The 27,089-nt window shown below is 44.5% G+C and overlaps 2 pseudogenes; one reads left to right on the plus strand and one right to left on the minus strand.

Moving 5' to 3' along the window:
• The window catches only part of LOC123485663, a 60,242-nt pseudogene extending 58,645 nt beyond the window's left edge, over window positions 1-1,597 (plus strand).
• An 18,359-nt stretch (window positions 1,598-19,956) lies between these two features.
• Window positions 19,957-27,089, minus strand: part of LOC121564232 — a 54,764-nt pseudogene continuing 47,631 nt past the window's right edge.

Genomic DNA, 27,089 nt, shown 5'->3' on the forward strand with positions numbered 1-27,089 from the left:
TCTCTCCCTCTCTAAGTATCTTCCCTCTAACTACCCCTTCTCTCTCTCCCTCTCTAAGTCATCTCTTCCTCTAACTATCCCCCTCTCTCTCTCCCTCTCTAAGTCATCTCTTCCTCTAACTATCCCCCTCTCTCTCTCTCCTCTCTGTCATCTCTTCCTCTAACTACCCTATCCCCCTCTCTCTCTCTCCCCCTCTAAGTCATCTCTTCCTCTAACTATCCTCCCCTCTCTCTCCCTCTCTAAGTCATCTCTTCCTTTAACTACCCCTCTCTCTCTCTCTCTCCTCTCTAAGTCATCTCTTCCTTTAACTACCCCCTCTCTCTCTCTCTCCCTCTCTAAGTCATCTCTTCCTTTAACTACCCCCTCTCTCTCTCTCTCCCTCTAACTATCCCCTCTCTCTCCCTCTCTAAGTCATCTCTTCCTTTAACTACCCCCTCTCTCTCTCTCTCCCTCTCTAAGTCATCTCTTCCTTTAACTACCCCTCTCTCTCTCTCTCTCTCTCTCTCTCTCTCTCTCTCTCTCTCTAAATCATCTCTTCCTCTAACTATCCCCCTCTCTCTCTCTCTAAGTCATCTCTTCCTCTAACTATCCCCCGTCTCTCTCCCTCTCTAAGTCATCTCTTCCTCTAACTATCCCCCCTCTCTCTCTCCCTCTCTAAGTCATCTCTTCCTCTAACTATCTCCCCCTCTCTCCCTCTCCCTCTCTAAGTCATCTCTTCCTCTAACTATCCCCCTCTCTCTCTCCCTCTCCCTCTCTAAGTCATCTCTTCCTCTAACTATCCCCCCTCTCTCTCCCTCTCTAAGTCATCTCTTCCTCTAACTATCCCCCCTCTCTCTCCCTCTCTAAGTCATCTCTTCCTCTAACTATCCCCTCTCTCTCCCTCTCTAAGTCATCTCTTCCTCTAACTATCCCCCCTCTCTCTCCCTCTCTAAGTCATCTCTTCTCTAACTATCCCCCCTCTCTCTCTCTCCCTCTCTAAGTCATCTCTTCCTCTAACTATCCCCCCCTCTCTCTCTCCCTCTCTACGTCATCTCTTCCTCTAACTATCCCCTCTCTCTCCCTCTCTAAGTCATCTCTTCCTCTAACTATCCCCCCTCTCTCTCCCTCTCTAAGTCATCTCTTCCTCTAACTATCCCCCCTCTCTCTCTCTCCCTCTCTAAGTCATCTCTTCCTCTAACTATCCCCCCCTCTCTCTCCCTCTCTAAGTCATCTCTTCTCTCTAACTATCCCTCTCTCTCCCTCTCTAAGTCATCTCTTCCTCTAACTATCCCCCCCCTCTCTCTCTCTCCCTCTCTAAGCTCTTCTTCTTCTCTCTCTCTCTTCCCCTGTAGAGGTGGTCTGTCGAGGGGAACGGTTCCGAGATGTCCACCAGCTCCAGAGGGGCTATTCGGCGTGCCAAACCCAGGAGAAGGTCTCCCGTCTAGAGTGCCGCGGCTCCTGTCCGGAGGGGGCCGAAGGGGGGGGCGGGATAGGCTGCTGCACCCCTCTACGCTCCAAACGCAGGAAATACACCTTCCACTGCACCGACGGCTCCTCCTTCGTACAGGAAGTGGAGAAGGTGGTGAAGTGCGGCTGTACAAAGTGTCCTCCCTCGTAAAACGCTTTTTCCCCCGGCCCTGAACCCTGGGATGAAAGGTTCCACCTCAACCCGCTTACGTCCTCCCCTGTTCCTGTCCCTGTTCCTGTTCCTGTTCCTGTCCCTGTTCCTGTCCCTGTTCCTCCCCCTGTCCCTGTCCCTGTCCCTGTCCCTGTTCCTGTCCCTGTCCCTGTCCCTGTCCCTGTTCCTCCCCTGTCCCTGTTGCTGTCCCTGTCCCTGTTCCTCCCCTCCCCCTGTTCCTCCCCCTGTTCCTGTCCCTCCCCTCCCCTCCCCCTCCCCCTGTTCCTCCCCCCTGTTCCTGTTCCTGTCCCTCCCCCTGTTCCTGTTCCTGTCCCTGTTCCTGTTCCTGTCCCTCCCCCTGTTCCTGTTCCTGTCTCTCTCTGGGAGGAAACCCGTCCATGTACCTCTCCTCCTCCTCCACCTTCCACCTGCCCCCATCCCCCCTTCTTTCTGTAAACCCCCCCCCTCCCCCAAAAGTCAAAACTAAACAAAGAAAACTACAACAAACAAACAAAAATATCTTGCCAGCGCTGGACTGTGGGCTCACTGCCTCAGAGGAGATGTTGAATTATATTGTAAAATACAAAAAAACTGACTTATTTTTATTATCAAGCGGAGAAAAAGACAAAAAAACAAAAAAAACAAGAGTTGACTCTGTTCCTCCTTTTCTTTTTCGCCATGACGACGAGCGGTGTTCCACTGACGGACGACCACTTCCTTTTGTGTACTTCCTGTTTCCTGTGTTGTAGGAGTCCCCCCATTTATTAACCGTAGTACTTCACACACTCACCACCAGGTGGAGCCGTTGTTCTCTCAGCCAGTGGGGAGAGACGGAGGGAACCTTTCATCCACACAACACAACACACATCTTGAACCACACCAGACTGTTCACACACACACATAGATGGTGTAGTTTTTATATTGATAAGGTAGTAATTAGGTTAAAACCTCAACCCCATGCCTCCTCTCCTCTCCTGGAGCTGTGACCACCTTTCTGACCCCATGTACCTGCCTGACTCTTTTAATATATATTAATTTATATTTGTCCTCTTATTTTTTGTATTAAAGACATAATCTGTGGAGATTGACTAGATTGACTAACAACATATCATGTCCTATTTGTTTTGTTTTGGGGGGTTTGGAGAGAAGTCATTGGTGTTGTTTTGACCACTGAGTAAAACTATCGTGTTTTTTTTTGTTGCCAGAAAACCTTAGTTACATTTTAATCTTCAAATGTGACGTTGTGATTGAGGACATTATTGTATATTTCTGTGGCCATGTTTCCTGAGACTTTGTACTGTGCCATAATGATGATGCTGATGATGAAGAGGTATTTGTATTACTAGCGTAATAAGAAGTGTATAGTTCATTTCTCTTTTACACAGAGATCATGTTGATGGTGTAGATTAGAACGTGACCTGATCCTAGACATGTTGATGGTGTAGATTAGAACGTGACCTGATCCTAGACATGTTGATGGTGTAGATTAGAACGTGACCTGATCCTAGACATGTTGATGGTGTAGATTAGAACGTGACCTGATCCCTAGACATGTTGATGGTGTGGACTACATCACCTGATCCTAGACATGTTGATGGTGTAGATTTACAACATCACCTGATCCTAGACATGTTGATGGTGTAGATTACAAGCATCACCTGATCCTACACATGTTGATGGTGTAGATTACAACATCACCTGATCCTACACATGTTGATGGTGTGGATTACAACATCACCTGATCCTAGACATGTTGATGGTGTAGATTACAACATCACCTGATCCTAGACATGTTGATGGTGTAGATTACAACATCACCTGATCCTAGACATGTTGATGGTGTAGATTACAACATCACCTGATCCTAGAGCATGTTGATGGTGTAGATTACAACATCACCTGATCCTAGACATGTTGATGGTGTAGATTACAACATCACCTGATCCTAGACATGTTGATGGTGTGGATTACAACATCACCTGATCCTAGACATGTTGATGGTGTGGATTACAACATCACCTGATCCTAGACATGTTGATGGTGTGGATTACAACATCACCTGATCCTAGACATGTTGATGGTGTAGATTACAACATCACCTGATCCTAGACATGTTGATGGTGTGGATTACAACATCACCTGATCCTAGACATGTTGATGGTGTGGATTACAACATCACCTGATCCCTAGACATGTTGATGGTGTGGATTACAACATCACCTGATCCTAGACATGTTGATGGTGTGGATTACAACATCACCTGATCCTAGACATGTTGATGGTGTGGATTACAACATCACCTGATCCTAGACATGTTGATGGTGTGGATTACAACATCACCTGATCCTAGACATGTTGATGGTGTGGATTACAACATCACCTGATCCTAGACATGTTGATGGTGTGGATTACAACATCACCTGATCCTAGACATGTTGATGGTGTGGATTACAACATCACCTGATCCTAGACATGTTGATGGTGTGGATTACAACATCACCTGATCCTAGACATGTTGGATGGTGTGGATTACAACATCGCCTGATCCTAGAACCGTTTTTACCTTTTTAACAAATTTCTGCTTAAAAATAAAACTGTGACTTTTTCTAAATGAAACTACTTTGTTAGCCACCCGGTGTTACTATGACGATGTTAACGTGTTGCTGCTAAGGTTTTGTACCGTAGATTCGGATCCTGATCTAGATGGATCTTAGTACTTCCTGTCCCTCAGTAGGGACTTCCTCCTTGTGTAACAGATAAATATGTCCCCCCTCCTCCTCTTCCTCTGTGCGTTGTACTTTATCTCCCCACTAGACTCATGTCAGTTCCTGACTGGTGTTTGATTATTAAACACAATATTTACCTCCAGACTCACCATGTTACTTTCTTTTACACAATATTTACCTCCAGACTCACCATGTTACTTTCTTTACACAATATTTACCTCCAGACTCACCATGTTACTTTCTTTACACAATATTTACCTCCAGACTCACCATGTTACTTTCTTTACACAATATTTACCTCCAGACTCACCATGTTACTTTCTTTTACACAATATTTACCTCCAGACTCACCATGTTACTTTCTTTACACAATATTTACCTCCAGACTCACCATGTTACTTTCTTTTACACAATATTTACCTCCAGACTCACCATGTTACTTTCTTTACACAATATTTACCTCCAGACTCACCATGTTACTTTCTTTACACAATGTTTACCTCCAGACTCACCATGTTACTTTCTTTACACAATATTTACCTCCAGACTCACCATGTTACTTTCTTTACACAATGTTTACCTCCAGACTCACCATGTTACTTTCTTTACACAATGTTTACCTCCAGACTCACCATGTTACTTTCTTTACACAATATTTACCTCCAGACTCACCATGTTACTTTCTTTACACAATGTTTACCTCCAGACTCACCATGTTACTTTCTTTACACAATGTTTACCTCCAGACTCACCATGTTACTTTCTTTACACAATATTTACCTCCAGACTCACCATGTTACTTTCTTTTACACAATATTTACCTCCAGACTCACCATGTTACTTTCTTTACACAATATTTACCTCCAGACTCACCATGTTACTTTCTTTACACAATATTTACCTCCAGACTCACCATGTTACTTTCTTTACACAATATTTACCTCCAGACTCACCATGTTACTTTCTTTTACACAATATTTACCTCCAGACTCACCATGTTACTTTCTTTACACAATATTTACCTCCAGACTCACCATGTTACTTTCTTTACACAATATTTACCTCCAGACTCACCATGTTACTTTCTTTACACAATATTTACCTCCAGACTCACCATGTTACTTTCTTTACACAATATTTACCTCCAGACTCACCATGTTACTTTCTTTACACAATATTTACCTCCAGACTCACCATGTTACTTTCTTTACACAATATTTACCTCCAGACTCACCATGTTACTTTCTTTACACAATATTTACCTCCAGACTCACCATGTTACTTTCTTTACACAATATTTACCTCCAGACTCACCATGTTACTTTCTTTACACAATATTTACCTCCAGACTCACCATGTTACTTTCTTTACACAATATTTACCTCCAGACTCACCATGTTACTTTCTTTACACAATATTTACCTCCAGACTCACCATGTTACTTTCTTTACACAATATTTTACATCCAGACTCACCATGTTACTTTCTTTACACAATATTTACCTCCAGACTCACCATGTTACTTTCTTTACACAATATTTACCTCCAGACTCACCATGTTACTTTCTTTACACAATATTTACCTCCAGACTCACCATGTTACTTTCTTTACACAATGTTTACCTCCAGACTCACCATGTTACTTTCTTTACACAATGTTTACCTCCAGACTCACCCATGTTACTTTCTTTACACAATGTTTACCTCCAGACTCACCATGTTACTTTCTTTACACAATGTTTACCTCCAGACTCACCATGTTACTTTCTTTACACAATATTTACCTCCAGACTCACCATGTTACTTTCTTTACACAATGTTTACCTCCAGACTCACCATGTTACTTTCTTTACACAATATTTACCTCCAGACTCACCATGTTACTTTCTTTTACACAATGTTTACCTCCAGACTCACCATGTTACTTTCTTTACACAATATTTACCTCCAGACTCACCATGTTACTTTCTTTACACAATGTTTACCTCCAGACTCACCATGTTACTTTCTTTACACAATGTTTACCTCCAGACTCACCATGTTACTTTCTTTACACAATATTTACCTCCTGACTCACCATGTTACTTTCTTTACACAATATTTACCTCCAGACTCACCATGTTACTTTCTTTACACAATATTTACCTCCAGACTCACCATGTTACTTTCTTTACACAATGTTTATCTATTATTGAGACTCACCCCTAGACTACACTATTGAGACTCACCCCTAGACTACACTAGAGATTATTGAGACTCACCCCTAGACCACACTAGACTATTGAGACTCACCCCTTGACTACACTAGAGACTATTGAGACTCACCCCTAGACTACACTAGAGATTATTGAGACTCACCCCTAGACCACACTAGACTATTGAGACTCACCCCTAGACTACCCTAGACTATTGAGACTCACCTCTAGACTACACTAGACTATTGAGACTCACCCCTAGACCACACTAGACTATTGACACTAACCCCTAGACTACCCTAGACTATTGAGACTCACCCCTAGACCCCACTAGACTATTGAGACTCACCCCTAGACTACACTAGAGACTATTGAGACTCACCCCTAGACCACACTAGACTATTGAGACTCACCCCTTGACTACACTAGAGACTATTGAGACTCACCCCTAGACCACACTAGACTATTGAGACTCACCCCTTGACTACACTAGAGACTATTGAGACTCACCCCTAGACCACACTAGACTATTGAGACTCACCCCTAGACTACACTAGACTATTGAGACTCACCCCTAGACTATTGAGACTCACCCCTAGACCACACTAGACTATTGAGACTCACCTCTAGACCACACTAGAGACTATTGAGACTCACCTCTAGACCACACTAGAGACTATTGAGACTCACCCCTAGACTACACTAGAGACTATTGAGACTCACCCCTAGACTACACTAGAGACTATTGAGACTCACCCTAGACTACACTAGAGACTATTGAGACTCACCCCTAGACTACACTAGACTATTGAGACTCACCCCTAGACTACACTAGACTATTGAGACTCACCCTAGACTACACTAGACTATTGAGACTCACCCCTAGACTACACTAGACTATTGAGACTCACCCCTAGACTACACTAGACTATTGAGACTCACCTCTAGACCACACTAGACTATTGAGACTCACCCCTAGACTACACTAGACTATTGAGACTCACCCCTAGACCACACTAGAGACTATTGAGACTCACCCCTAGACCACACTAGAGACTATTGAGACTCACCCCTAGACTACACTAGACTATTGAGACTCACACCTAGACTACACTAGACTATTGAGACTCACCCTAGAGACTATTGAGACTCACCCCTAGACCACACTAGAGACTATTGAGACTCACCCCTAGACTACACTAGACTATTGAGACTCACCCCTAGACTATTGAGACTCACCCCAGACCACACTAGACTATTGAGACTCACCCCTTGACTACACTAGAGACTATTGAGACTCACCCCTAGACTACACTAGAGACTATTGAGACTCACCCCTAGACCACACTAGACTATTGAGACTCACCCCTAGACTACACTAGAGACTATTGAGACTCACCCCTAGACCACACTAGACTATTGAGACTCACCCCTAGACTACACTAGAGACTATTGAGACTCACCCTAGACTACACTAGATTATGAGACTCACCCCTAGACTACACTAGAGACTATTGAGACTCACCCCTAGACTACACTAGACTATTGAGACTCACACCTAGACTACACTAGACTATTGAGACTCACCCTAGAGACTATTGAGACTCACCCCTAGACCACACTAGAGACTATTGAGACTCATCCTAGACTACACTAGAGACTATTGAGACTCATCTCTAGACTACACTAGACTATTGAGACTCACCCCTAGACTATTGAGACTCACCCGATAGACTGCTGAGACTCACCCCTAGACCACACTAGACTATTGAGACTCACCCCTAGACCACACTAGACTATTGAGACTCACCTCTAGACTACACTAGACTATTGAGACTCACCCCTAGACTACACTAGACTATTGAGACTCACACCTAGACTACACTAGAGACTATTGAGACTCACCCTAGAGACTATTGAGACTCACCCCTAGACCACACTAGAGACTATTGAGACTCACCCCTAGACCACACTAGAGACTATTGAGACTCACCTCTAGACTACACTAGACTATTGAGACTCACCCCTAGACTATTGAGACTCACCCCTAGACTATACTAGACTATTGAGACTCACCTCTAGACCACACCAGAGACTATTGAGACTCACCCCTAGACTACACTAGAGACTATTGAGACTCACCTCTAGACTATACTAGACTGTTGAGACTCACCCCTAGACTATTGAGACTCACCCCTAGACTACACTAGAGACTATTGAGACTCACCCCTAGACCACACTAGACTATTGAGACTCACCCCTAGACCACACTAGACTATTGAGACTCACCTCTAGACCACACTAGACTATTGAGACTCACCTCTAGACCACACTAGACTATTGAGACTCACCCCTAGACTACACTAGAGACTATTGAGACTCACCTCCAGACCACACTAGACTATTGAGACTCACCCCTAGACTACACTAGAGACTATTGAGACTCACCCCTAGACCACACTAGCAACTATTGAGACTCACCCCTAGACTACACTGGCAACTATTGAGACTCACCCCTAGACCACACTAGAGACTATTGAGACTCACCCCTAGACTACACTAGAGACTATTGAGACTCACCCCTAGACTACACTAGACTATTGAGACTCACCCCTAGACTACACTAGAGACTATTGAGACTCACCCCTAGACCACACTAGACTATTGAGACTCACCCCTAGACTACACTAGACTATTGAGACTCACCCCTAGACTACACTAGACTATTGAGACTCACCTCTAGACCACACTAGACTATTGAGACTCACCCCTTGACTACACTAGACTATTGAGACTCACCTCTAGACCACATTAGACTATTGAGACTCACCCCTAGACCACACTAGACTATTGAGACTCACCCCCTTGACTACACTAGAGACTATTGAGACTCACCCCTAGATCACACTAGACTATTGAGACTCACCCCAGACTGATTGAGACTCACCCCAGACTACACTAGAGACTATTGAGACTCACCCCCTAGACCACACTAGACTATTGAGACTCACCCCTAGACCACACTAGACTATTGAGACTCACCTCTAGACCACACTAGACTATTGAGACTCACCTCTAGACCACACTAGACTATTGAGACTCACCCCTAGACTACACTAGAGACTATTGAGACTCACCTCCAGACCACACTAGACTATTGAGACTCACCCCTAGACTACACTAGAGACTATTGAGACTCACCCCTAGACCACACTAGACTATTGAGACTCACCCCTAGACTACACTAGACTATTGAGACTCACCCCTAGACTACACTAGACTATTGAGACTCACACCTAGACCACACTAGATACTATAGAGACTCACCCCTATACTACAAGAGACTATTGAGACTCACTCTAGACTACACTAGACCATTAGGACTCACCCCTAGACCACCCTAGAGACTATAGAGACTCACCCTAGAGACTACACTAGACTATTGAGACTCGCCCCTAGACTACACTAGACTATTGAGACTCACACCTAGACCACACTAGACTATTGAAACTCACCCCTAGACTACACTAGACTATTGAGACTCACCTCCAGACCACACTAGACTATTGAGACTCACCCCCTTGACTACACTAGACTATTGAGACTCACCTCTAGACCACACTAGACTATTGAGACTCACCCCTAGACCACACTAGACTATTGAGACTCACCCCTTGACTACACTAGAGACTATTGAGACTCACCCCTAGATCACACTAGACTATTGAGACTCACCCCTAGACTATTGAGACTCACCCCTAGACTACACTAGACTATTGAGACTCACCCCTAGACTACACTAGACTATTGAGACTCACCCCTAGACTACACTAGACTATTGAGACTCACCCCTAGAGACTCACCTCTAGACCACCCTAGAGACTAACATCTAGACCACACTCGAGACTAGCTCTTTGTTTAATACAAGTGTTTCCCCACCCAGCGTTCTCTGGATACAACACTCAATGGAATGATTGCATTTATGCAATGATGTATTTTCCACATGTATGATGTATTTTCCACATGTATTACCAGATTCATGACAAACGAGGACAAAGAAAACCATTTTTAATCAACATGTAATCAGATCAATTACATGAGTTAATGGATGGATGTTTGGTAGAAAAAACTACTACATATATTATTATATTATATTTCCACTGGCCTTTTTTTTGTGTTTGGGCAAAAGTCCGTGCTCTGTCTTATCTCCTCCTTGATCCGGAAACCGATAAGAGGAGAGTGTCAATTCATTAGTAGGCGAACGGAAGACGGTCCTCCCCTCCTCCATAGACGGTCCTCCTCCTCCATAGACGGTCCTCCTCCTCCATAGACCTCCCCTCCTCCTCCTCCTCCTCCATAGACGGTCCTCCCCTCCTCCATAGCCTCCTTTTGACCAGGAAGCACAAGTGTATCCTACCACAGAAGACGTGTTGGGAGGGCATCGATCCCCTGGCATCAGGGCCGTGTTGGGAGGGCATCGATACCCTGGCATCAGGGCTGTGTTGGGAGGGCATCGATCCCCTGGCATCAGGGCCGTGTTGGGAGGGCATCGATCCCCTGGCATCAGGGCCGTGTTGGGAGGGCATCGATCCGCTGGCATCATAAATAACCACTCTTTATTATGTCCTGAGCGGTAAGTCAGTAACAATTTACCCACGATACATTGCGGTTTTGATCCTCTCGGTGCATCTGCAACAGCCGAAAGTCGGACACTAGCGTGGTTTTCTTGTATCTAACCCCCATATATCACAAACTCACAAACTGAAATCATAATGTAATATTATGTGTATACATTGTACAATCAATTAGTGAGAGAGAGCCTCAAATATTACATTTGTTTGTATGTATCCACTTTGTACACATAAATCACTGCAAATTTGGATCCTGTTTAAGTCATGTCTTCGGTCAAGTCAAACAAAAAAAACCTAATGATTGGTGAACAATAGAGCCTCCCACAATGCAGCTGATGGCTGCAGGATGAAGTTCATGACCTTTGATCACATGCAGTCGACATGTAGGCACAGGTCGGACAATTTTTATCCCCAGAATGCAACACACTTTGAAAGGCGGTGACGAGTTGACAAAAGTGATCCACTCGATCAGTGGGTGTCAGCCACACATCTGGATACAATTAACAAGACAAGACAATGAACCAACTAGACAACAAGACAATGAACCAACTAGACAACAAGACAATGGACCAACTAGACAACAAGACAATGAACCAACTAGACAACAAGACAATGGACCAACTAGACAACAAGACAATGAACCAACTAGACAACAAGACAATGAACCAACTAGACAACAAGACAATGAACCAACTAGACAACAAGACAATGGACCAACTAGACAACAAGACAATGAACCAACTAGACAACAAGACAATGAACCAACTAGACAACAAGACAATGGACCAACTAGACAACAAGACAATGAACCAACTAGACAACAAGACAATGAACCAACTAGACAACAAGACAATGAACCAACTAGACAACAAGACAACGGACCAACTAGACAACAAGACAATGAACCAACCAGACAACAAGACAATGAACCAACTAGACAACAAGACAATGAACCAACCAGACAACAAGACAATGAACCAACTAGACAACAAGACAATGAACCAACTAGACAATGAACCAACCAGACAACAAGCCAATGAACCAACTAGACAACAAGACAATGAACCAACTAGACAACAAGACAATGAACCACCTAGACAACAAGACAATGAACCAACCAGACAACAAGACAATGAACCAACTAGACAACAAGACAATGAACCAACTAGACAACAAGACAATGGACCAACTAGACAACAAGACAATGGACCAACTAGACAACAAGACAATGAACCAACTAGACAACAAGACAATGAACCAACTAGACAACAAGACAATGAACCAACTAGACAACAAGACAATGAACCAACTAGACAACAAGACAATGAACCAACCAGACAACAAGACAATGAACCAACTAGACAACAAGACAAGACAATGAACCAACTAGACAACAAGACAATGAACCAACCAGACAACAAGACAATGAACCAACCAGACAACAAGACAATGAACCAACTAGACAACAAGAGAAGACAATGAACCAACTAGACAACAAGAGAAGACAATGAACCAACTAGACAACAAGACAATGAACCAACTAGACAACAAGACAATGAACCAACCAGACAACAAGACAATGAACCAACTAGACAACAAGACAAGACAATGAACCAACTAGACAACAAGACAATGAACCAACTAGACAACAAGACAATGGACCAACTAGACAACAAGACAATGGACCAACTAGACAACAAGACAATGAACCAACTAGACAACAAGACAATGAACCAACTAGACAACAAGACAATGAACCAACTAGACAACAAGACAATGAACCAACTAGACAACAAGACAATGAACCAACTAGACAACAAGACAATGAACCAACTAGACAACAAGACAATGAACCAACTAGACAACAAGACAATGAACCAACCAGACAACAAGACAATGAACCAACTAGACAACAAGACAAGACAATGAACCAACTAGACAGCAAGACAATGAACCAACTAGACAACAAGACAATGAACCAACTAGACAACAAGACAATGAACCAACTAGACAACAAGACAATGAACCAACCAGACAACAAGACAATGAACCAACTAGACAACAAGACAAGACAATGAACCAACTAGACAACAAGACAATGAACCAACTAGACAACAAGACAATGGACCAACTAGACAACAAGACAATGGACCAACTAGACAACAAGACAATGAACCAACTAGACAACAAGACAATGAACCAACTAGACAACAAGACAATGAACCAACTAGACAACAAGACAATGAACCAACTAGACAACAAGACAATGAACCAACTAGACAATGAACCAACCAGACAACAAGACAATGAACCAACTAGACAACAAGACAATGAACCAACTAGACAACAAGACAATGAACCAACTAGACAACAAGACAATGAACCAACCAGACAACAAGACAATGAACCAACCAGACAACAAGACAATGAACCAACTAGACAACAAGACAATGAACCAACCAGACAACAAGACAATGAACCAACCAGACAACAAGACAATGAACCAACTAGACAACAAGAGAAGACAATGAACCAACTAGACAACAAGAGAAGACAATGAACCAACTAGACAACAAGACAATGAACCAACTAGACAACAAGACAATGAACCAACTAGACAACAAGACAATGAACCAACCAGACAACAAGACAATGAACCAACTAGACAACAAGACAAGACAATGAACCAACTGAGACAACAAGACAATGAACCAACTAGACAACAAGACAATGGACCAACTAGACAACAAGACAATGGACCAACTAGACAACAAGACAATGAACCAACTAGACAACAAGACAATGAACCAACTAGACAACAAGACAATGAACCAACTAGACAACAAGACAATGAACCAACTAGACAACAAGACAATGAACCAACTAGACAACAAGACAATGGACCAACTAGACAACAAGACAATGGACCAACTAGACAACAAGACAATGGACCAACTAGACAACAAGACAATGAACCAACCAGACAACAAGACAATGAACCAACTAGACAACAAGACAATGAACCAACCAGACAACAAGACAATGAACCAACTAGACAACAAGAGAAGACAATGAACCAACTAGACAACAAGACAATGAACCAACTAGACAACAAGACAATGAACCAACTAGACAACAAGACAATGAACCAACTAGACAACAAGAGAAGACAATGAACCAACTAGACAACAAGACAAGACAATGAACCAATTAGACAACAAGACAAGACAATGAACCAACTAGACAACAAAACAATGAACCAACTAGACAACAAGACAATGAACCAACTAGACAACAAGACAATGAACCAACTAGACAACAAGACAATGAACCAACTAGGACAACAAGACAATGGACCAACTAGACAACAAGACAATGAACCAACTAGACAACAAGACAATGAACCAACTAGACAACAAGACAATGAACCAACTAGACAACAAGACAATGAACCAACTAGACAACAAGACAATGAACCAACTAGACAACAAGACAATGGACCAACTAGACAACAAGACAATGAACCAACTAGACAACAAGACAATGAACCAACTAGACAACAAGACAATGAACCAACTAGACAACAAGACAATGAACCAACTAGACAACAAGACAATGAACCAACTTAACAACAAGACAATGAACCAACTAGACAACAAGACAATGAACCAACTAGACAACAAGACAATGAACCAACTAGACAACAAGACAATGAACCAACTAGACAACAAGACAATGAACCAACTAGACAACAAGACAATGGACCAACTAGACAACAAGACAATGAACCAACTAGACAACAAGACAATGAACCAACTAGACAACAAGAGAAGACAATGAACCAACTTGACAACAAGACAATGAACCAACCAGACAACAAGAGAATGAACCAACTAGACTACAAGACAATGAACCAACTAGTCCTCTGTAGCTCAGCTGGTAGAGCACGGCGCTTGTAACGCCAAGGTAGTGGGTTCGATCCCCGGGACCACCCATACACAAAAATGTATGCACGCATGACTGTAAGTCGCTTTGGATAAAATCGTCTGCTAAATGGCATATTATTATTATTATTATATTATAACAAGACAATGAACCAACTTGACAACAAGACAATGGACCAACTAGACAACAAGACAATGAACCAACTTGACAACAAGACAATGGACCAACTAGACAATGAACCAACTTGACAACAAGACAATGGACCAACTAGACAACAAGACAATGAACCAACTTGACAACAAGACAATGAACCAACTAGACAACAAGACAATGAACCAACTTGACAACAAGACAATGGACCAACTAGACAACAAGAGAAGACAATGAACCAACTAGACAAACACATTTAAGAAGTAGCTGGTAGTTTTAGGCCTAGATTCAAGCAGATCCTTAACGGCAATAGCAGACACCCTCCAACTGCTTTGGAGTCATCAAATCAGTGAGCAGCTGCTCTTGATCATTGTCATGAAGCCACACCCACCCCAAATCACGTTAGAAGTTCAGAACGAGAAAGTGTAGTCTATATAGAAATAATGACGCTCAAATTAAAAACCATTAAACACATATAATGAGGATTTCTATCAGCCTAATCGAGGTGTGGATTACATCTCACATTCCCAGTGTTCAAACTTGTAAACAGGGCTGCATGGGATTTGTCTTAATGCGACTCCGTGCAGCCAATGGCAATGTCCGTCTTAAGTATAATGCCGGGAGCTGTTTGTGGATTTGACAGCTCTAGCACCGTTCCACCTCCAACACTGTGAAAACAACCGCTATGCGGAGGTTGTCTAAAGCGGATGTGATTGAATCGAGCCCCTAATTTATATAATAACCTAGATCTACTACACCAGCGCTAGAACATTGTTCCTGGGGAGCTACCGGCCTCTAGGGACCAACAGGAGGGTATCTCTCCAGGAACAGGGGTTGGACCAACAGGAGGGTATCTCTCCAGGAACAGGGTTGGACCAACAGGAGGGTAGCTCTCCAGGAACAGGGTTGGACCAACAGGAGGGTAGCTCTCCAGGAACAGGGTTGGACCAACAGGAGGGTAGCTCTCCAGGAACAGGGTTGGAGCAACAGGAGGGTAGCTCTCCAGGAACAAGATTGGACCAACAGGAGGGTAGCTCTCCAGGAACAAGATTGGACCAACAGGAGGATAGCTCTCCAGGAACAAGGTTGGACCAACAGGAGGGTATCTCTCCAGGAACAAGGTTGGGCCAACAGGAGGATAGCTCTCCAGGAACAAGGTTGGACCAGCAGGAGGGTATCTCTCCAGGAACAGGGTTGGACCAACAGGAGGGTAGCTCTCCAGGAACAAGGTTGGACCAACAGGACGGTATCTCTCCAGGAACAGGGATTGGACCAACAGGAGGGTATCTCTCCAGGAACAAGGTTGGGCCAACAGGAGGGTAGCTCTCCAGGAACAGGGGTTGGACCAACAGGAGGGTAGCTCTCCAGGAACAAGGTTGGGCCAAGTGGAGGGAAGCTCTCCAGAAACAGGGTTGGCCAGCCCGGTACTACACCATGAGGAGAATCTCAATTGCATTTCCTTGACTCCTCGCCTCCTTCTCAAAACCCACTGGATGAGAAGGTCAGAGGGGAGGGACCTCTGACCTTCTCATCCAATGGGGTTTGAAGAAGCAAGGAAATGCAATTTAATTTCTTCCCATTTATGATATCGACAACCCAACCCTCAGATTCATGACAAGACGGAGATGTCCACCTAGAAGACCAAACTAGACTATTGAGATGCACCCCTAGGAGACCAAACTAGACTATTGAGATGCACCCCTAGGAGACCAAACTAGACTATTGAGATGTCCACCTAGGAGACCAAACTAGACTATTGAGATGCACCCCTAGGAGACCAAACTAGACTATTGAGATGCACCCCTAGGAGACCAAACTAGACTATTGAGATGCACCCCTAGGAGACCAAACTATAATATTGAGATGTCCACCTAGAAGACCAAACTAGACTATTGAGATGTCCACCTAGAAGACCAAACTAGACTATTGAGATGCACCCCTAGGAGACCAAACTAGACTATTGAGATGCACCCCTAGGAGACCAAACTAGACTATTGAGATGTCCACCTAGGAGACCAAACTAGACTATTGAGATGCACCCCTAGGAGACCAAACTCTAATATTGAGATGTCCACCTAGGGAGACCAAACAGGACAATTGAGATGCCCCCTAGGAGACCAAACTAGACTATTGAGATGTCCACCTAGGAGACCAAACTAGACTATTGGAGATGCACCCCTAGGAGACCAAACTAGACTATTGAGATGCACCCCTAGGAGCCCAAACTAGACTATTGAGATGCACCCCTAGGAGACCAAACTAGACTATTGAGATGCACCCCTAGGAGCCCAAACTCTAATATTGAGATGTTCACCTAGGAGACCAAACAGGACAATTGAGATGCCCCCTAGGAGACCAAACTCTTTAATATTGAGATGTCCATCTAGGAAATCAAAAACATTATTGCGATGCACCCCTAGTAGGAGACCAAACTAGACTATTGAGATGCACCCCGAGACAGAACTAGACTTTTTGAGATGCACCCCTAGGAGACCAAACTAGACTGAAATGCACCCGTAGAAGGAGGCCAAAGTAGACTATTGAGATGTCCACCTAGGAGACAAAACTAGACTACTGAGATGCACCCCTAGGAGCCCAAACTATAATATTGAGATGTCCATCTAGGAAACCAAACTAGACAATTGAGATGCACCCCTAGGAGACCAAACTCTAATATTGAGATGTCCATCTAGGAAATCAAAAATACACTATTGAGATTCACCCCTAATAGGAGACCAAACTAGACTATTGAGATGCACCCCGAGACAGATCTAGACTTTTGAGATGTCCACCTAGGAGACCAAACTATAATATTGAGATGTCCACCTAGGAGACCAAACTAGACTATTGAGATGTCCACCTAGGAGACCAAACTAGACTATTGAGATGCACCCCTAGGAGACCAAACTAGACTATTGAGATGCACCCCTAGGAGACCAAACTAGACTATTGAGATGCACCCCTAGGAGACCAAACTAGACTATTGAGATGCACCCCTAGGAGACAAAACTAGACTATTGAGATGTCCACCTAGGGAGACCAAACTAGACTATTGAGATGCACCCCTAGGAGACCAAACTAGACTATTGAGATGCACCCTAGGAGACCAAACTAGACTATTGAGATGCACCCCTAGAGCCCAAACTAGACTGAGATGTCCACCTAGGATACCAAAGAAGTGTACAGTTGAGATGCAACCCCTAGGAGACCAAACTAGATTGAAATGCACCCCTAGGAGGAGACCAAACTACACTATTGAGATAAATCCCTAGGAGATAAACTAGACTTGACTCACCCCTGAATATGACCCTAATATCGCTTTGGTAAAGAGAAACAGAGGAACTACAGGACCTAGTAACAGACAGACAGGACCTAGTAACAGACAGGACCTAGTAACAGACAGACAGGACCTAGTAGCAGACAGACAGGACCTAGTAACAGACAGGACCTAGTAACAGACAGACAGGACCTAGTAACAGACAGACAGGACCTAGTAACAGACAGACAGGACCTAGTAGCAGACAGACAGGACCTAGTAACAGACAGACAGGACCTAGTAACAGACAGACAGGACCTAGTAACAGAGACAGGACCTAGTAACAGACAGACGGGACCTAGTAATAGACAGACAGGACCTAGTAACAGACAGACAGGACCTAGTAATAGACAGACAGGACCTAGTAACAGACAGACAGGACCTAGTAACAGACAGACAGGATCTAGTAATAGACAGACAGGACCTAGTAACAGACAGACAGGACCTAGTAATAGACAGACAGGACCTAGTAACAGACAGACAGGACCTAGTAATAGACAGACAGGACCTAGTAACAGACAGACAGGACCTAGTAACAGACAGACAGGACCTAGTAATAGACAGACAGGACCTAGTAACAGACAGACGGGACCTAGTAACAGACAGACGGGACCTAGTAACAGACAGACGGGACCTAGTAACAGACAGACGGGACCTAGTAACAGACAGACGGGACCTAGTAACAGACAGACAGGACCTAGTAATAGACAGACATGACCTAGTAGCAGACAGACAGGACCTAGTAACAGACAGACAGGACCTAGTAACAGACAGACAGGACCTAGTAACAGAGACAGGACCTAGTAACAGACAGACGGGACCTAGTAATAGACAGACAGGACCTAGTAACAGACAGACAGGACCTAGTAATAGACAGACAGGACCTAGTAACAGACAGACAAGACCTAGTAACAGACAGACAGGACCTAGTAATAGACAGACAGGACCTAGTAACAGACAGACAGGACCTAGTAATAGACAGACAGGACCTAGTAACAGACAGACAGGACCTAGTAATAGACAGACAGGACCTAGTAACAGACAGACAGGACCTAGTAACAGACAGACAGGACCTAGTAACAGACAGACATGACCTAGTAACAGACAGACGGGACCTAGTAACAGACAGGACCTAGTAACAGACAGACAGGACCTAGTAACAGACAGACAGGACCTAGTAACAGACAGACAGGACCTAGTAACAGACAGACAGGACCTAGTAACAGACAGACAGGACCTAGTAACAGACAGACAGGACCTAGTAACAGACAGTCAGGACCTAGTAACAGACAGACAGGACCTAGTAACAGACAGACAGGACCTAGTAACAGACAGACAGGACCTAGTAACAGACAGTCAGGACCTAGTAACAGACAGACAGGACATAGTAACAGTCTCTTAGGAATATAATACTTTATTTGACGTTTGCACACACAGAGACAGACACCGCCGGTACCATTCAATGACGGCAGCACCACAACAAGACTAATAAAAAGACACGGTGGCCAGAGCTTATGGAAAACAACAATCCATCCCTCTCCCGTGGTTTTCTTCAGGCTGAGGTGAGTTGGTCCAGGTTGGCGTGGGAGCGGCTGGAGAGGTGAGCCTCCAGGATCTCTCCGAACAGGCCCCTCTTCAGCAGGCTGTAGGCCATGGGCAGCAGTTGCCTGATCACCTTATAGAAGTACTGGGGGACACAGGAAACTGAGGTTAGACAGACACACAATGGAAGACAGGAAACTGAGGTTAGACAGACACACAATGGAAGACAGGAAATTGAGGTTAGACAGACACAATGGAAGACAGGAAACTGAGGTTAGACAGACACAATGGAAGACAGGAAAACTGGGGTTAGACAGACACACAATGGAAGACAGGAAAACTGGGGTTAGACAGACACACAATGGAAGACAGGAAAACTGGGGTTAGACAGACACACAATGGAAGACAGGAAAACTGAGGTTAGACAGACACAATGGAAGACAGGAAACTGAGGTTAGACAGACAATGGAAGACAGGAAACTGAGGTTAGACAGACACACAATGGAAGACAGGAAAACTGAGTTAGACAGACAATGGAAGACAGGAAAACTGAGTTAGACAGACACACAATGGAAGACAGGAAAACTGAGGTTAGACAGACACAATGGAAGACAGGAAACTGAGGTTAGACAGACAATGGAAGACAGGAAACTGAGGTTAGACAGACACACAATGGAAGACAGGAAAACTGGGGTTAGACAGACACAATGGAAGACAGGAAAACTGAGGTTAGACAGACAATGGAAGACAGGAAACTGAGGTTAGACAGACACATAATGGAAGACAGGAAAACTGGGGTTAGACAGACAATGGAAGACAGGAAATTGAGGTTAGACAGACACAATGGAAGACAGGAAACTGAGGTCAGACAATGGAAGACAGGAAAACTGGGGGTTAGACAGACATAATGGAAGACAGGAAAACTGGGGTTAGACAGACACACAATGGGAAGACAGGAAAACTGGGGTTAGACAGACACACAATGGAAGACAGGAAAACTGGGGTTAGACAGACACACAATGGAAGACAGGGAAACTGAGGTTAGACAGACACACAATGGAAGACAGGAAACTGAGGTTAGACAGACACAATGGAAGACAGGAAACTGAGGTCAGACAATGGAAGACAGGAAACTGAGGTTAGACAGACACACAATGGAAGACAGGAAACTGAGGTTAGACAGACACAATGGAAGACAGGAAACTGAGGTTAGACAGACAATGGAAGACAGGAAACTGAGGTTAGACAGACACACAATGGAAGACAGGAAAACTGGGGTTAGACAGACACAATGGAAGACAGGAAACTGAGGTTAGACAGACAATGGAAGACAGGAAACTGAGGTTAGACAGACACACAATGGAAGACAGGAAAACTGGGGTTAGACAGACACAATGGAAGACAGGAAATTGAGGTTAGACAGACACAATGGAAGACAGGAAACTGAGGTCAGACAATGGAAGACAGGAAAACTGGGGTTAGACAGACATAATGGAAGACAGGAAAACTGGGGTTAGACAGACACACAATGGAAGACAGGAAAACTGGGGTTAGACAGACACACAATGGAAGACAGGAAAACTGGGGTTAGACAGACACACAATGGAAGACAGGAAACTGAGGTTAGACAGACACACAATGGAAGACAGGAAATTGAGGTTAGACAGACACAATGGAAGACAGGAAACTGAGGTCAGACAATGGAAGACAGGAAAACTGGGGTTAGACAGACATAATGGAAGACAGGAAAACTGGGGTTAGACAGACACACAATGGAAGATAGGAAAACTGGGGTTAGACAGACACACAATGGAAGACAGGAAAACTGGGGTTAGACAGACACACAATGGAAGACAGGAAACTGAGGTTAGACAGACACACAATGGAAGACAGGAAACTGAGGTTAGACAGACACAATGGAAGACAGGAAACTGAGGTCAGACAATGGAAGACAGGAAACTGAGGTTAGACAGACACACAATGGAAGACAGGAAACTGAGGTTAGACAGACACAATGGAAGACAGGAAACTGAGGTTAGACAGACAATGGAAGACAGGAAACTGAGGTCAGACAATGGAAGACAGGAAACTGAGGTTAGACAGACAATGGAAGACAGGAAACTGAGGTTAAACGGACACAATGGAAGACAGGAAACTGAGGTTAGACAGACAATGGAAGACAGGAAACTGAGGTTAGACAGACAATGGAAGACAGGAAACTGAGGATAGACAGACAATGGAAGACAGGAAACTGAGGTCAGACAGACAATGGAAGACAGGAAACTGAGGTTAGACAGACACACAATGGAAGACAGGAAACTGAGGTTAGACAGACAATGGAAGACAGGAAACTGAGGTTAGACAATGGAAGACAGGAAACTGAGGTTAGACAGACAATGGAAGACAGGAAACTGAGGTTAAACGGACACAATGGAAGACAGGAAACTGAGGTTAGACAGACAATGGAAGACAGGAAACTGAGGTTAGACAGACAATGGAAGACAGGAAACTGAGGATAGACAGACAATGGAAGACAGGAAACTGAGGTCAGACAATGGAAGACAGGAAACTGAGGTTAGACAGACACACAATGGAAGACAGGAAAACTGGGGTTAGACAGACACACAATGGAAGACAGGAAAACTGGGGTTAGACAGACACAATGGAAGACAGGAAACTGAGGTTAGACAGACAATGGAAGACAGGAAACTGAGGTTAGACAGACACATAATGGAAGACAGGAAAACTGGGGTTAGACAGACACAATGGAAGACAGGAAACTGAGGTTGAGACAGACACACAATGGAAGACAGGAAATTGAGGTTAGACAGACACAATGGAAGACAGGAAATTGAGGTTAGACAGACACAATGGAAGACAGGAAACTGAGGTCAGACAATGGAAGACAGGAAAACTGGGGGTTAGACAGACACAATGGAAGACAGGAAAACTGGGGTTAGACAGACACACAATGGAAGACAGGAAAACTGAGGTTAGACAGACACACAATGGAAGACAGGAAAACTGGGGTTAGACAGACACACAATGGAAGACAGGAAAACTGGGGTTAGACAGACACACAATGGAAGACAGGAAAACTGGGGTTAGACAGACACACAATGGAAGACAGGAAACTGAGGTTAGACAGACACACAATGGAAGACAGGAAACTGAGGTTAGACACAATGGAAGACAGGAAACTGAGGTTAGACAGACACACAATGGAAGACAGGAAACTGAGGTTAGACAGACACACAATGGAAGACAGGAAACTGAGGTTAGACAGACACACAATGGAAGACAGGAAACTGAGGTTAGACAGACACAATGGAAGACAGGAAACTGAGGTTAGACAGACACACAATGGAAGACAGGAAACTGAGGTCAGACAATGGAAGACAGGAAACTGAGGTTAGACAGACACAATGGAAGACAGGAAACTGAGGTTAGACAATGGAAGACAGGAAAACTGAGGTTAGACAGACACAATGGAAGACAGGAAACTGAGGTTAGACAGACAATGGAAGACAGGAAACTGAGGTTACCCAATGGAAGACAGGAAACTGACGTTAGACAGACACACAATGGAAGACAGGAAACTGAGGTTAGACAGACACACAATGGAAGACAGGAAAACTGGGTTAGACAGACACACAATGGAAGACAGGAAAACTGGGGTTAGACAGACACAATGGAAGACAGGAAAACTGGGGTTAGACAGACACACAATGGAAGACAGGAAAACTGGGGTTAGACAGACACACAATGGAAGACAGGAAACTGAGGTTAGACAGACACAATGGAAGACAGAAACTGAGGTCAGACAATGGAAGACAGGAAACTGAGGTTAGACAGACACACAATGGAAGACAGGAAACTGAGGTTAGACAGACACACAATGGAAGACAGGAAACTGAGGTTAGACAGACAATGGAAGACAGGAAACTGAGGTCAGACAATGGAAGACAGGAAACTGAGGTTAGACAGACAATGGAAGACAGGAAACTGAGGTCAGACAATGGAAGACAGGAAACTGAGGTTAGACAGACAATGGAAGACAGGAAACTGAGGTTAGACGGACACAATGGAAGACAGGAAACTGAGGTTAGACAGACACACAATGGAAGACAGGAAACTGAGGTTAGACAGACACAATGGAAGACAGGAAACTGAGGTTAGACAGACACAATGGAAGACAGGAAACTGAGGTTAGACAGACAATGGAAGACAGGAAACTGAGGTCAGACAATGGAAGACAGGAAACTGAGGTTAGACAGACAATGGAAGACAGGAAACTGAGGTTAGACAGACCATAATGGAAGAGCAGGAAAACTGGGGTTAGACAGACACAATGGAAGACAGGAAATTGAGGTTAGACAGACACAATGGAAGACAGGAAACTGAGGTCAGACAATGGAAGACAGGAAAACTGGGGTTAGACAGACAATGGAAGACAGGAAACTGAGGTTAGACGGACACAATGGAAGACAGAAACTGAGGTTAGAGCGGACACAATGGAAGACAGGAAACTGAGGTTAGAACGGACACACAATGGAAGACAGGAAACTGAGGTCGGACAATGGAAGACAGGAAACTGAGGTTAGACGGACACAATGGAAGACAGGAAACTGAGGTTAGACAGACACAATGGAAGACAGGAAACTGAGGTTTTAATGTCTGTTGGTGGTTCTTCACTGAGATCAACATCAGTGTGTCAACATGATATTTCGGTGGAGAACAGGTGTTTGGGTGTGTGTGCGTACGTGTGATCCATAACAGAAGAGGTCTATGCCCAGTTCCAGTCCCATGCCGTAGTCACACTCATCGTTAGCGAACTGGACGAAGGTGATCATCTCCTGAAGTGGGCCGAAAGTCTTCATCCTGTCCTCATCAGACCTGGCCTCCGCTATCGCCTTACAGACCCTCTTCAGACCCGCTACACACACACCACACACACACCACACACACACACACCACACACACACACACACACACACCACACACACAACACACACACACAAATAACATCTATTAGGAAAGTGTGGCCCGACGCCAAAGCTAGTTGTTACCTCTGTTCTAGAGTGTTCTAGAGTCTTACCGTCCGTCTCTGGCAGTTCCCGGTAACCGACATCATTCTGATCAACAGGAACCACCAGGCCTGCTCCGTGGAACGTCTTGGTGACCACCTGGAGACGGACAGGGGCCAGGTAGAATGTTACCTTCTAGTACGGTGTCAGTACTGGAGTTACCTACAAGTACTGTGTCAGTACTGGGTTACCTTCCAGTACTGTGTCAGTAGGGGGTTACCTTCTAGTACTGTGTCAGTAGGGGGTTACCTTCTAGTACTGTGTCCAGTAGGGGGTTACCTTCTAGTACTGTGTCAGTACTGGGTTACCTTCTAGTACTGTGTCAGTACTGGGTTACCTTCTAGTACTGTGTCAGTACTGGGTTACCTTCTAGTACTGTGTCAGTAGGGGGGTTACCTTCTAGTACTGTGTCAGTAGGGGGGTTACCTTCTAGTACTGTGTCAGTAGGGGGTTACCTTCTAGTACTGTGTCAGTAGGGGGTTACCTTCTAGTACTGTGTCAGTAGGGGGTTGACCTTCTAGTACTTGTGTCAGTACTGGGTTACCTTCTAGTACTTGTGTCAGTAGGGGTGTTACCTTCTAGTACTGTGTCAGTAGGGGGGTTACCTTCTAGTATTCTGTGTCAGTGGGGGGTTACCTTCTAGTACTGTGTCAGTAGGGGGTTACCTTCTAGTACTGTGTCAGTAGGGGTTACCTTCTAGTACTGTGTCAGTACTGGGGTTACCTTCTAGTACTGTGTCAGTAGGGGTTACCTTCTTACTGGTCAGGGGGGTTCCTTCTAGTACTGTGTCAGTATGGGTTACCTTCTAGTACTGTGTCAGAGGGTTACCTTCTAGTACTGTGTCAGTACTGGGGTTACCTTCTAGTACTGTGTCAGTAGGGGGGTTACCTTCTAGTACTGTGTCAGTAGGGGGTTACCTTCTAGTACTGTGTCAGTAGGGGGGTTACCTTCTAGTACTGTGTCAGTACGGGGGTTACCTTCTAGTACTGTGTCAGTAGGGGGTTACCTTCTAGTACTGTGTCAGTACTGGGTTACCTTCTAGTACTGTTGTGTCAGTAGGGGGTTACCTTCTAGTACTGTGTCAGTAGGGGGTTACCTTCTAGTACCGTGTCAGTAGGGGTTACCTTCTAGTACTGTGTCAGTAGTGGGTTACCTTCTAGTACTGTGTCAGTAGGGGGTTACCTTCTAGTACTGTGTCAGTACTGGGTTACCTTCTAGTACTGTGTCAGTAGGGGGTTACCTTCTAGTACTGTGTCAGTAGGGGGTTACCTTCTAGTACTGTGTCAGTAGGGGGTTACCTTCTAGTACTGTGTCAGTAGGGGGTTACCTTCTAGTACGTGCAGGGTTGCCTTCTGTCTGTGTCAGTGAGGGGGGTTACCTTCTAGTACTGTGTCAGTATGGGTTACCTTCTAGTACTGTGTCAGTAGGGGGTTACCTTCTAGTACTGTGTCAGTAGGGGGTTACCTTCTAGTACTGTGTCAGTACTGGGTTACCTTCTAGTACTGTGTCAGTAGGGGGTTACCTTCTAGTACTGTGTCAGTAGGGGGGTTACCTTCTAGTACTGTGTCAGTAGGGGGGTTACCTTCTAGTACTGTGTCAGTAGGGGGGTTACCTTCTAGTACTGTGTGTCAGTACTGGGGTTACCTTCTAGTACTGTGTCAGTAGGGGGTTACCTTCTAGTACTGTGTCAGTAGGGGTTACCTTCTAGTACTGTGTCAGTAGGGGGTTACCTTCTAGTACTGTGTCAGTACGGGGTTACCTTCTAGTACTGTGTCAGTAGGGGGTTACCTTCTAGTACTGTGTCAGTAGGGGGGTTACCTTCTAGTACTGTGTCAGTAGGGGTTACCTTCTAGTACTGTGTCAGTAGGGGTTACCTTCTAGTACTGTGTCAGTAGGGGGT

The sequence above is a fragment of the Coregonus clupeaformis genome, unplaced genomic scaffold (genome assembly GCF_020615455.1).
Source record: "Coregonus clupeaformis isolate EN_2021a unplaced genomic scaffold, ASM2061545v1 scaf0786, whole genome shotgun sequence".
NCBI classification, from domain to species: domain Eukaryota; kingdom Metazoa; phylum Chordata; class Actinopteri; order Salmoniformes; family Salmonidae; genus Coregonus; species Coregonus clupeaformis.